Raw genomic sequence first — 11560 nt, 5'->3', positions numbered from 1 at the left:
AGAAAATAATATAATGTAATTAATTACAATAAATATAATTATAATTTAATTAAGTTATAAATAATACATAATATAATTATATTTAATAAAATTAAAAGAATTTAATTAATTAAACATTTTTAAATAATATAATTTAATTCTAATCGTTTATTAATACAATTAAATTAATAATTGTAAATATAGTTATTATTTTAATTAAATTTAATAAAATTAATTTAATTAATTTAATTTATATAAAGTCGTAATACCCCTGTACCCCAAAAACAAACCCAGCCCTAAAACCTAAAAACACCCCTGTACCCCAAAACCCAAACCCTGCCCTAAAACCTAAAAACACCCCTGTACCCCAAAACCCAAACCCTGCCCTAAAACCTAAAAACACCCCTGTACCCCAAAACCCAAACACTGCCCTAAAACCTAAAAACACCCCTGTACCCCAAAACCCAAACCCTGCCCTAAAACCTAAAAACACCCCTGTACCCCAAAACCCAAACCCTGCCCTAAAACCTAAAAACACCCCTGTACCCCAAAACCCAAACACTGCCCTAAAACCTAAAAACACCCCTGTACCCCCAAACCCAAACACTGCCCTAAAACCTAAAAACACCCCTGTACCCCAAAACCCAAACACTGCCCTAAAACCTAAAAACACCCCTGTACCCCAAAACCCAAACACTGCCCTAAAACCTAAAAACACCCCTGTACCCCAAAACCCAAACCCTGCCCTAAAACCTAAAAACACCCCTGTACCCCAAAACCCAAACACTGCCCTAAAACCTAAAAACACCCCTGTACCCCAAAACCCAAACACTGCCCTAAAACCTAAAAACACCCCTGTACCCCAAAACCCAAACACTGCCCTAAAACCTAAAAATACCCAAACACCCCAAAACATATACATCAGTACCCCAAAACATATACTCCTATACTCATACTTATTTTAAAAAATACTTAAATTAATATATTTAATTTATAATATTTAAAAACGAAATAAATATTTTTAAATAATTAATAATAATTAAATCAATTATAAAATAATAAATAAAATTAAAAAAAAATTAAATACTTACCAATACTTACGATGTAATGGTATGCGTTGTAATAGCATCTGCTATGTAATGCCATGCGTTGTAATGGCATGCATTGTAATGGTATTTGCGATGTAATAGCTGCGTTGTAACAGCATTACGTTGTAAAAGATGCGTTGTAGCGGTAACACACCCTGTCAGGTTATGAGTTGACGCTTTTGGCTAGTCATGTGCATATAAAACGGTGCAACACATTGAATCCAGCTACGTTGTTGCCGATTTCTGTAGAGACGGATGTTCAGGAACAGCATGATTGCTTTCTCAGGACAGAGGATGAAACGAAGGGTAGAATTGGTCTGAAAGATACTCCTCTTTCGAATTCTGATGGTACCTTATGGGTAGACGGTTCATGCTTTAAGCTCCCGAATGGAGATACAACTGCAGCGTATGCGGTTACAACTTTGCACACGATTGTTGAAGCTGTACGCATTCCACAGAATTCAGCTCAAGCAGCAGAGTTGATTGCACTGACGAGAGCATGTGTGTTGTCGAAAGGAAAGAGAGTGACTGTGTATACCGATAGCCAATATGCGTTTGGTGTTGCTCATAGTTTTGGACATTTGTGGAGAGAAAGAGGATTTCTTACTACTCATTGTACGAAGATTCAGCATGGACAGTTGGTGAATGAACTTCTTGAGTCACTTACTTTGCTGACACAAGTTGCGATTGTGAAATGTAGTGCACATAAGAAGGTTACGGATGATGTTGGTCGTGGTAATGCGTTTGCGGATCAAGTAGCGAGAGAAACAGCGAAAGATGTGACGAGTCGAATGTATGTTGCAGGCCCTGCAAGATGGGTTCCGGATAGAGGAATGTGTGAGGATACAATAGAGAGTATGAAATCGATTCAGGCTGAAGCTACTGAGAAAGAATTGAGTGTGTGGAGAGAGACTACGGGAATGTTGGATTCGACTGGCTGTTGGATTGAGTTGTCAGAACACCAGCGATGGTTGTTGCCTGATGCGTATGTGCTTCCAGTGGTTACGATGGCACATGGAATGGCTCACATCAGTGTGAAAGGAATATGTAAGTCGTTGGCTCCAGTATGGCAGAATGCTGGAATTCCAAAATGTGCTGAGAATCTGGTGAAAAATTGTATGGTTTGTTTGATGCATAATCCTGGTAAGGGAACCCGAACTCCAGCAGATCATTTTGTTCCTCCGACGTATCCGTTTGAGGTTCTACAGTTGGACTTTATTCATATGGAGAGATGCAACAACCTAAAGTATGTCCTTGTGGTTGTTTGCGCCTTTTCAAGATGGATAGAGGCTTACCCTCTAAAGGATAATACTGCCTTATCTACAGCTAAAGTTCTACTGAAGGAGTTCTTCCCTAGGTTTGGTTTGCCGAGAATGGTATGGAGTGACAACGGAAGTGAATTTGTGGGCCAGATTATGAAGAAAGTGTGTTCAGGTTTGGGAATAAGGCAGAAGTTTCATGCTGTGAATCACCCCCAGTCAGCTGGTTTGGTTGAATGCTACAATGGCACCCTTAAGGTGAAGTTGGCTAAGATACAAGCGAGCTCTGGCCTAACATGGCCCGATGCTTTGCCGTTGGCACTTTTGTCAACGAGGACGACAGTGCATTCTCGTATGGGACTTAGTCCTATGAAGTTGTGTTTTTTGTCGTCCGGCAAATGTTTGGGTTGTGCCGCGGCCAAAAAAGTACAGCGACATCGAGTACCCTATGTTGGTTGACTATTTACATGATTTGACTGCTAAATTGCGTTTTCTTCACCAACAAGTGTATGATATCTTACCTTCAGCTTCTGTGGATGTAGGTCACACGGTCCAACCTGGGAATTGGGTATTGGTCCAGAACTTCCAAAGGACGAAGAACCTCGAGCCGAGGTGGATCGGCCCATTCCAAGTCCTTTTAGCAACTCGAACGGCCGTCAAAGTTACCGGGAAGAAAAATTGGGTGCATGCCACCCACACCAAGAAGCTTCCACTTCCTTTGCCGTATGACCGATGCATTGTTGATGGTGTTGCTGATTCAGAAAGCGAGAGAGTTGTGGAGTTTGTCCCCTTTAGTGATGCCCATCTGAAATGGACTCAGTCTGAACGTGAGGATGATGAAGTTTTACAAGAAAGAAGCTGTGCCTCCGTCGATGAGACTCGACACTACCAATCCAGAGACATTGTTCCAGGATCAGACTGTGTCTGGTAAAGAGTGCTATAATCTGCGAAGCAGAAAGGACTAATAAAGATTACGAGTTTATTCATATTTTTGGGTGAACTATACTCTATCAGACAAGAGACTTTTTGTCTTTTTTTTTTCGAACCACCATCCGGGTTCAGCTGTAGGGTCGCGGTATAAAGACTTATGGTTGTGAGCCGTGTGGACGCAAGGTCAGCGGTTCAGGTTTGTTCTAGGGCGTTCCCTAGGCTTACAGATGCACACTTGAGCGAAGAAAAACAACTGCAGCGAACAGCACGGTTAGAGGATGGAGTCTTTTGTAAAGGATAGAGTTGTTGAGAAAATGAATTTTAAAATGAGATTGTGTACATTGGTTCGTAACAAATGTTTTATTATACTGTGTTCTTTTGTGCTCTTAAGTATCACATTGGCTTGTGTGGGTTGGATTGTATATGCTACACCATTGATTTCTGCACCCACTACTCAACCTATGCTTTCTTCTACTACTGTTTCTTTGCACAAATTCTATACGTTGCCTGAACATGAACAGACACGAAGATCGGAATTCGTAAACAATTCATTTATACAGCTGTTGCATCAGCATCAGTTGGTAGTCAATACTACAAATTGCTGGGTATGTGGTCTTATGCCCCATACGACAGATAGAGGTATGCCATATCTGGTTTTGCCTTTTTCTTCAAATGGGTCCGTATGGGCTTTGCAGACTATGTTCATCTATGCGAATGAGGTATACCCTATGCTTTCCATGAGAGACAACCCGAGCAATAGTGCCCTGATAAAGGGAATAGTAGATATGATCAGAGATATCGATGCATACAATGCTATCCCTAAGAATGAAGCGCAGGTATATATTGGTTGGAATGTCACTGGTTATAGCGCTAGTTTGACAGAAAAGGAGAGTCGAAAGAGGTCTCCCCTGATTTGGATTGTACCCCATCGAGGCCACTTTTGTTTACGTGGTAATGGTCGAAATCCGAGAGCTCAGTTAGGTGAGAGTGTATGTGCTCAAACGTACGTTTATGCATCCCAGACTTCTCCTCCGTTTGTGCCAGCTAAAGGTACATATTTTGTATGTCACGACAGAGCCTATACATGGTTGCCACCTGATTTTTCAGGCACATGTTATGTGGCGTTTTTGCTTCCCCCTACGTATACGACTTCCATGGATTACCACAGGACAAGATATGTTAGAGGGGTTTTTGATCAGGAAGATACCGCAGCACAGGAAGTAGGAGATTTCTTCAAGGGTTTCCTACCCTTTTGGGGTCCTATGGCCAATAGCAGGAACATACGACAGCTTACGAGAGTGGTTGAGACCACCATAAATGAAACTGCAGGTGCTCTCAGCAATATTACTGTGGAGCTACAGGCTGATCGTGTTATGACATTGCAGAATCGTGTTGCGTTGGATGTCATACTTGCTGATCGTGGAGGGGTATGCAAATTGATCCAATCTAGTTGCTGTATTTACATACCAGATAATGCCCCGACAGTGTACCAAGCCATTTCCAGATTGTATAAGGTTTCGGAGTCTATTCATGTAGACGAAGGAAACTGGTCGTTGATTGGATGGTTTTGGGAATTGATGTCCAAATGGGGATGGAAAGTTCTGATTTTCCATGGTATGGCTTTAGCTATTCTCTTCTCTTGTTGTCTTTGTATCCAGTGTGCTCCCGTCGTTTGTGGTCTTTGTGCTACGACATGTGTGTGGAGACCTGTCTCGAGAGAAGTAGAGAGTAATAGGATGATGCTTTGTACTTTTGGGGTTGTGGGACAAGACTCTTAAATGGCAAACATCTGATTCAGATCTATTATGTGGTTTTTCCTCGGGGTGGCCAAGACAGCCTTGGCTGCTTCATGTAATAAAAGTGCAGCACTCTCAATGTCCCAGTGGTACCCGAGACTTTGGCAAACCCTTACAATGGAGACAATAGTTGACATCCTTTTAGATATTTATAAAAACTTTGAATATATGTGGGTTTCCCTAGTTAATTTCCTCCCAACGGGCCTTTCCTCTCACTGCCTATCCCACCCATACACGGGCACTTCACCACTTACAGATTTGATAACACAAGAGATCCAGTGACTACTCCGCGAGTGAACATAGCTGTCCTCCAGCTACTCCACAGCTGCCGACTCACCCAACACCCACCACATAGCACATTGCTTCAACACACTCACTCATATTCTGTTATTTAGGGATATTTCGCGGTAGGGGCAAAGATTCTATTGCATGGTAAGTTGACTTGTTAGCAGACCTAAATTTGCATTTCCCTTTTTAAAAGAGGTACCATTATTTGGTTGAAACCATATGTAACATTGGCCTTCTGGATGTATATTTCTGGTGTCTTTTTCCTGCATCACTGTCTCTGTATCTAAATATGCCTTTTAAATCAATAAGGAAAGTTTGAAAAAAAAATCCTCATATTTCACCCTCCTTCCCCAGGGGCATCTCTATGAGGAAGCTGTCTCTTTTTACTTGCTAACAAAAATTGAGCCCCACATCTTTTTGACACTATCAGAAGATCTGGCTCTTTTCCTATTTCTCCTAGGCCATTACTCCGAGGCCCCAGGGATCTGGCAGGTTAGGCTTTCCATCTGAATGCAACGCTGCTTGCCTCCTCCCTGATATCCCCTGGACTTTTACAGACACATACCTAAAAGGTTGAGGCTGATCTTGAGATGTCTGAAAGAAGAGAAAGGTTGTAGCACGCCTGTGCTGTGAAGCAGTAGGAAGGATGGACAACTAAAATGGAAACAAGACATCTCAACAGGGGGCCTGCTACCTGAAAGAAATGTAAATGTATGCAATTGCTTAATCACCACACATAAAGGCTACTTTGGAGCCAGTATAGGGAGGGTTTAACTGATGGAGTCACTTTGAGCTCCACAATGAAATGATGTTGCCTTCTTAAGAGGTAATGTGAGGGTGTTACTTGCCAAGTTCTGGGGTGTGTCCTTTTAATGAACACTTAGAAACGTGTTTCTGGGTATAGTCTAATTATCTATTAATAAAATATATAAATATCAATAATGACTTACACATTCACAGTGCTTTCTGTCATAGGCTGGGAACGTGTAGATCTATAAATACAAACGCCGCTATTTCCACTATTACTATCACAAACAAGGGGGAACCCGGTAAGCCAATGGCATCTGGGTAACATATTATTCAAAAAAAGCGATGCCTTAGGTCTAATTAAAACAATCTATTTTTGAAAAAGCAATATAAATTATCTCCTCCTAAATGAAACAAATCATATTCACAAAATAAATTCTACCTCATTTATACACCTCCATACCCAATCCAGAACATAACACAAATTTCTAACTGGTATTTTATTTTTGCATCAATTAGAACATTTTACAACAAAGGTTTGTTGATTTACAAACCAATATTTAGATACAATGACAAACCAAACATATATATACACACATTACTTTTTACACATATATATATACACATATATTAACTTTTTTATATCTTTTTCAAGTATATTAGCCCAAAATATTTGAAAAGAGGATGCTATATACTTGTACAGCTAAGCATTCCTGTAAAACAAGATCCAACCAGAAATCAAAAGGACAAGGAAGGTCTATATTGTTTCAACCTATCTTCTTATTGTACTCTTTTTAAATATATATTTTCACAACGTAAGATTTTTTAAACTGGTGTCTTCTCGTGGGTGTCGACGCGTTTCAGCCCATTGACTACGGGCCTCATCAGGACATGGGCTAATGATAATCCGTCGTAATTTGTGTACTCCAACCGATTTGTCAAAAACCGAAGAACTTTCCCAGATGTACTGATAAGTAGCGATCAAGAATTTGGCTCCTATTGTCAAAATAATTTGTAAAGTCCAATAAGCCTCTAGGGGTATTCAGTTGGCCGCTCTCTCTAGTCGAAGCGGACCGAACTGGAGTAGGGTTCACCGGAGCAGCTCAAATGCTTTTTGTTATATCACGGGTATTTTAGCTGCAATATAGCGCTCGTTCGCTGTGGGGTTCAGTCGCACGCCATATTAGATCTGTGGCCATTATTTCCACTGTGTCAGTTAAAATTCACAACGGTTACTCTTTGATCGCACACAGCCATCTGCACTGATTGCATTAGCCAATGGAGGGTTTACAACTAAAAAGAGTACATTTCTCACCAATTAATTAAACTTGATTTTTTTTTGTTAATCATGTCTGTGAGTATTATTGTATTTACTGTTGCCTCAAAGTGAAAAAGAAAATAGTTACAGAATATTTTTCCATTTTTAGTTACATCTTTGACCCCACACCCCACTCCCTGACCCTATGACACCCAGAATAAATGTTCTCATACTCTTGTTAGGCATTCCAACTGCGGCTTGTAAATGAAGACAACCTGAAAATATGTCAAATAAACAAAGTTGCACTTCCAGGCCTTCTTCATTCACAAGGAATCACAGACGCATTTGTGCCTCCCTGGGAATGCAGCTACAGACCCCCAGTAGGGGTTGACCCGCCGTAGGGGTTGCCCCACAGTTTGAAGACCTCTGCTACAAGACCTCTGCTCTGCTATGAAGCGGTGGTTTGAAGCCCCACTCCACAGATTACTTTATCCTTCCTTACTGTGTGTTGGAATATGAAAGGAACTGTATAACCATATGATGTTAGCATGTGTATATATGATGCTATTTGTTGGCAGATGATGGTGTGCGTTGTGTTTGTGTGTATGTAATTGTAATTTATATTATTGGTGCATTATCACCAATGGTATATTATTTATATTATTGGCGCATTATCACCAACGGTCTCTAAGCACTTGCTTTGGGAACCCGTCCTGGTTTTTCCCTGTGAGATAACCCATACTGGGCACCCCCAATGTGAATGCCAACCCCCAAGTGAAAGCCAGGCATCCTGCCGCGGGGGGCCATGGTGGAGATTAAGCAAGCTACTGCCCAGAGTTGCAGAGTGTGAACCGGTGATTCAAGCGGGCACCGAAGTGAGAATTATCGAGTCCGTTGACATTTTGGGCTCAAGACCCTGCCGCGTCGGGAATTGAACCCTGGTCCCGGGTCTGACCTCGGCCTCATGGTCTGCCTCTTCTAACCATTGAGCCACACTTCTCTCATGAATGCTTAACTGTTTGCTTATTATGGTGAATGTGTTGTCTTATGATGGTGGGTGGCTGGGTGGGTTTGTGATGGTAAGTATGTAGGCATATGATTATGGGGTAATAGTTGTTTTTGGAGCAAATGGTAGCTGTTTGCATGCTTTTTGGTGAATGTTGTTGGCTAATGAGTTTGGGCGTGTGGCCGGTGGGGGACTATTCACAAACATCACTTTGTGGTACATTTAGTAGTACTACACTATTGTTACAAAATGCTACCCACCCAACCTATTTGTCTTCTTTCCAGCCTTTCAATGATCCTGCAGTAACTTGGCTTAACTCCTGCAAACCTTCTCAGGTTGGGATACTGAGACCCGCAAGGATACCTGAGTTCACTGTGACACAAATAACTTTGTTCACACTTTTGGGGGTTTCTCTACGACCCCCTCACAAAGGCCAGAGGGTCAGGGTTGTTGTTTTATATTTCTTTTCAGGACACAGGGACCAAGTCTCAGAGTCCTGAAATGGAGGCAGAAACATTTCTCTTTATGCTGTGGCCAACCAATCAAAGTGCTCAAATAACAAAAAGCCCCCTACATAGGTAAAGAACAAGCTTTCTACCATATTTGGTGCAATTCGGTTTAGCCTTTTTGGGTCTAGCGTTGTCTAAAAGTCCTATGGGAAATTGCATGTGGAAAACATGTTTTGTGCCCCCTTTTTTCTAGCTTCGCATTACGGATCATCCCAAAACTTTCCAAAAGGGAGCTGAGATGGAGGAAGCATTTTTTGGGAAATTTTGTGATGATATGTCAAACGCCTCTAAAGTTATTAGCAAAACAAAAAATCTATTTCCTATGGAAACTCAGTCCTAACTATAACTACACATATAAATTTACATATTTAACATATATACACATGGGGTGCGGCTTGACACTCGAGCAGAATGGCAGTGTCCCTCTGAGGCTCTATGATGAATACCTTGAAAAACATAATGGAAGGAATAACCTTTGAAGTTTTGGACTTCCTGTAGGAGCTGATAAGGCAAATCCTCTTGAATTCTTCAGAACCTTCTTGCTTCAGATACTGAAGTTACCAGCGGGCTCACCACTTAACATCCAATGGGCACACAGGTTGAGCTATTCTTCCTGAGTTCCTACCACTTCCAAATAACCTAGAGTAGTTAGCCTGTGTTTATTGGAGCATACCGAACTAATCCAGGTTTATGTCCGCTCCCAAGCATCTTAAGAACATACCCTGGTCTGGTCACAATATTTACTTCTCCCAGGACATTGGCAAGAGCATGGCGGATCGGTGAAAGGAATTCTTAAATCTGCAACCAACACTTCGCTTTATGGGAGCACATTTTAAGCTCTTCCATCCTTGTCTTTTTAAAGTCACAGACAAGAACAAGAAGACAACTTATGACAATCCATCTTGTCTCCAGGCTTTCCTTGCATCATGTAGAGCGGAGACTATGGACACCCCCATATTGGCTCACTCATCAAAACCAGTTCTTTGTCTTTATTTCTTACCTGCATTATCTTTGAAGAGTATATGGCATATAAGATTGTTATGTCACTGTTATTGTTTCTTTTTCCTTACCTTATGTTATAGCATTGCTAAAACTATTACCTGTTAATTCTTTAAGATATAACATTGTTGAAAGTTATTGCATGCTATTTGAGATGATATACCTGAATGTTTTTTCGTATCACAGACATTGTTCCCTCATTTGTGCATGTCATCACCTGCTACTTCATGTCATATTGCCCTCTGTGCACCTTGTTTTCCCCTCTGGAGTGCGGCACATGACGTCTTTCCACGTGGTCTGCCCTTCATCAAAGTATCTGTAGGTATGTTTCCTTTTTTGTTACTTTTAGCATCATTTTCCTTCATTTCCTTTTTCACTATACTTTGTTACTTTTCCTCCTTTCATTAGTCCTATCTTCCTCTCTTTCTCCTCCTTTCCTGTTACATATTTTCTAGTTCATTTTTAGGTCGAGCCTAGACTTGCAAGCAACGCGAAGCATTGCTTGCTGTCTGCTCGACAACTATTGTTGCCCGTTTCTGGGAATGTAGACACGAGTCGGACGCGCGCTTTTCCAGTGTCAGTTTTGCCCGCGGGAGCGTGCTGCTGGCTGCTTGCTGTGTGAGCGGTGTCAGTTTCGCTTTCGCTGTGGAGCCTGGGCTTTCGCTGTCGAGCTTGAGGCGTGCTCTTGTAAAGGCATGCTCTTGTAAAGTTGGTATGATTGCAAACATAATATAACATAATAAATATGCCATGTGTAATAGGCTTTAGACATTCACGTACACCTTAAAAATAAAGTCGCCATTTTACGGAGCTTGAGCGCAGTTGTGGCTTTCAATTAACACGGCTGACTATGCTCAGCTACAATCATTATTTCGAGGACTGCCTTTGAATTATCACGCTCACTTTTAATTATTTTACAAACTACGTTTAAAGTAAAAGTCGACAACACCCGCAAATGAAGTCGGCATTTTATGAAGCTAGAATGCGTTTGTTGTTTTCAATTACCACGCACTACTATGCCTAGCTGTCCTTGTACATTTACCATGTGTAATAGATTTTGGGCATTCACGTAAAAATAAAGTCGGCATTTTATGGAGCTTGAGCGTGTTTGTGGCTTTCAATTAACACGACTATGCTCAGCTACAATCATTATTTCGAGGGTTGCCTTTCAATTAACACGCTCACTTATTTGCTGACATGCCCTTACTGCCCGCTCGATTAGTTATTTGCTAACACACCCCAACTGTGCCTATCAAGAGTAATTATTTTAAGAAGTACGTTTGCATTAAACATCAACAACAGCCGCAAACAACGTCTTCTCGTTGATTAATAAAAATGCCGTTCCTTGAACTATACGATCACTAATACGATCACTAATAATTTCATGCACGATAAATACCATACTAACTTCATTAATAGTACAAGTAGTTAAGATCCAAATTAAAACCTGTTTCTTTGATGACTGTCTTTCAATTAACACGCTTACGTTTGTTCGAGGGCTGCTTTTCAATTGCCCTGACTGCGCGTATCAAAAACAATCATTTTTAGAAATACGTTTCAATTCTTATTTTTCTAATGTAACTGCATTTGTGTTAAGAGTAAGCAACATTACAAAACAAACGCGTTTCTATTGTTTGCTAAAATGCTGCTTTTTCGTACTTTTACTGTTAACTCCATGCGCCAACATTCACGCACAACTTA

This window comes from Lissotriton vulgaris, chromosome 4_1 (assembly GCF_964263255.1).
Source record: "Lissotriton vulgaris chromosome 4_1, aLisVul1.2, whole genome shotgun sequence".
NCBI lineage: Eukaryota > Metazoa > Chordata > Amphibia > Caudata > Salamandridae > Lissotriton > Lissotriton vulgaris.
Note: the sequence above shows the minus strand (reverse complement) of the source record.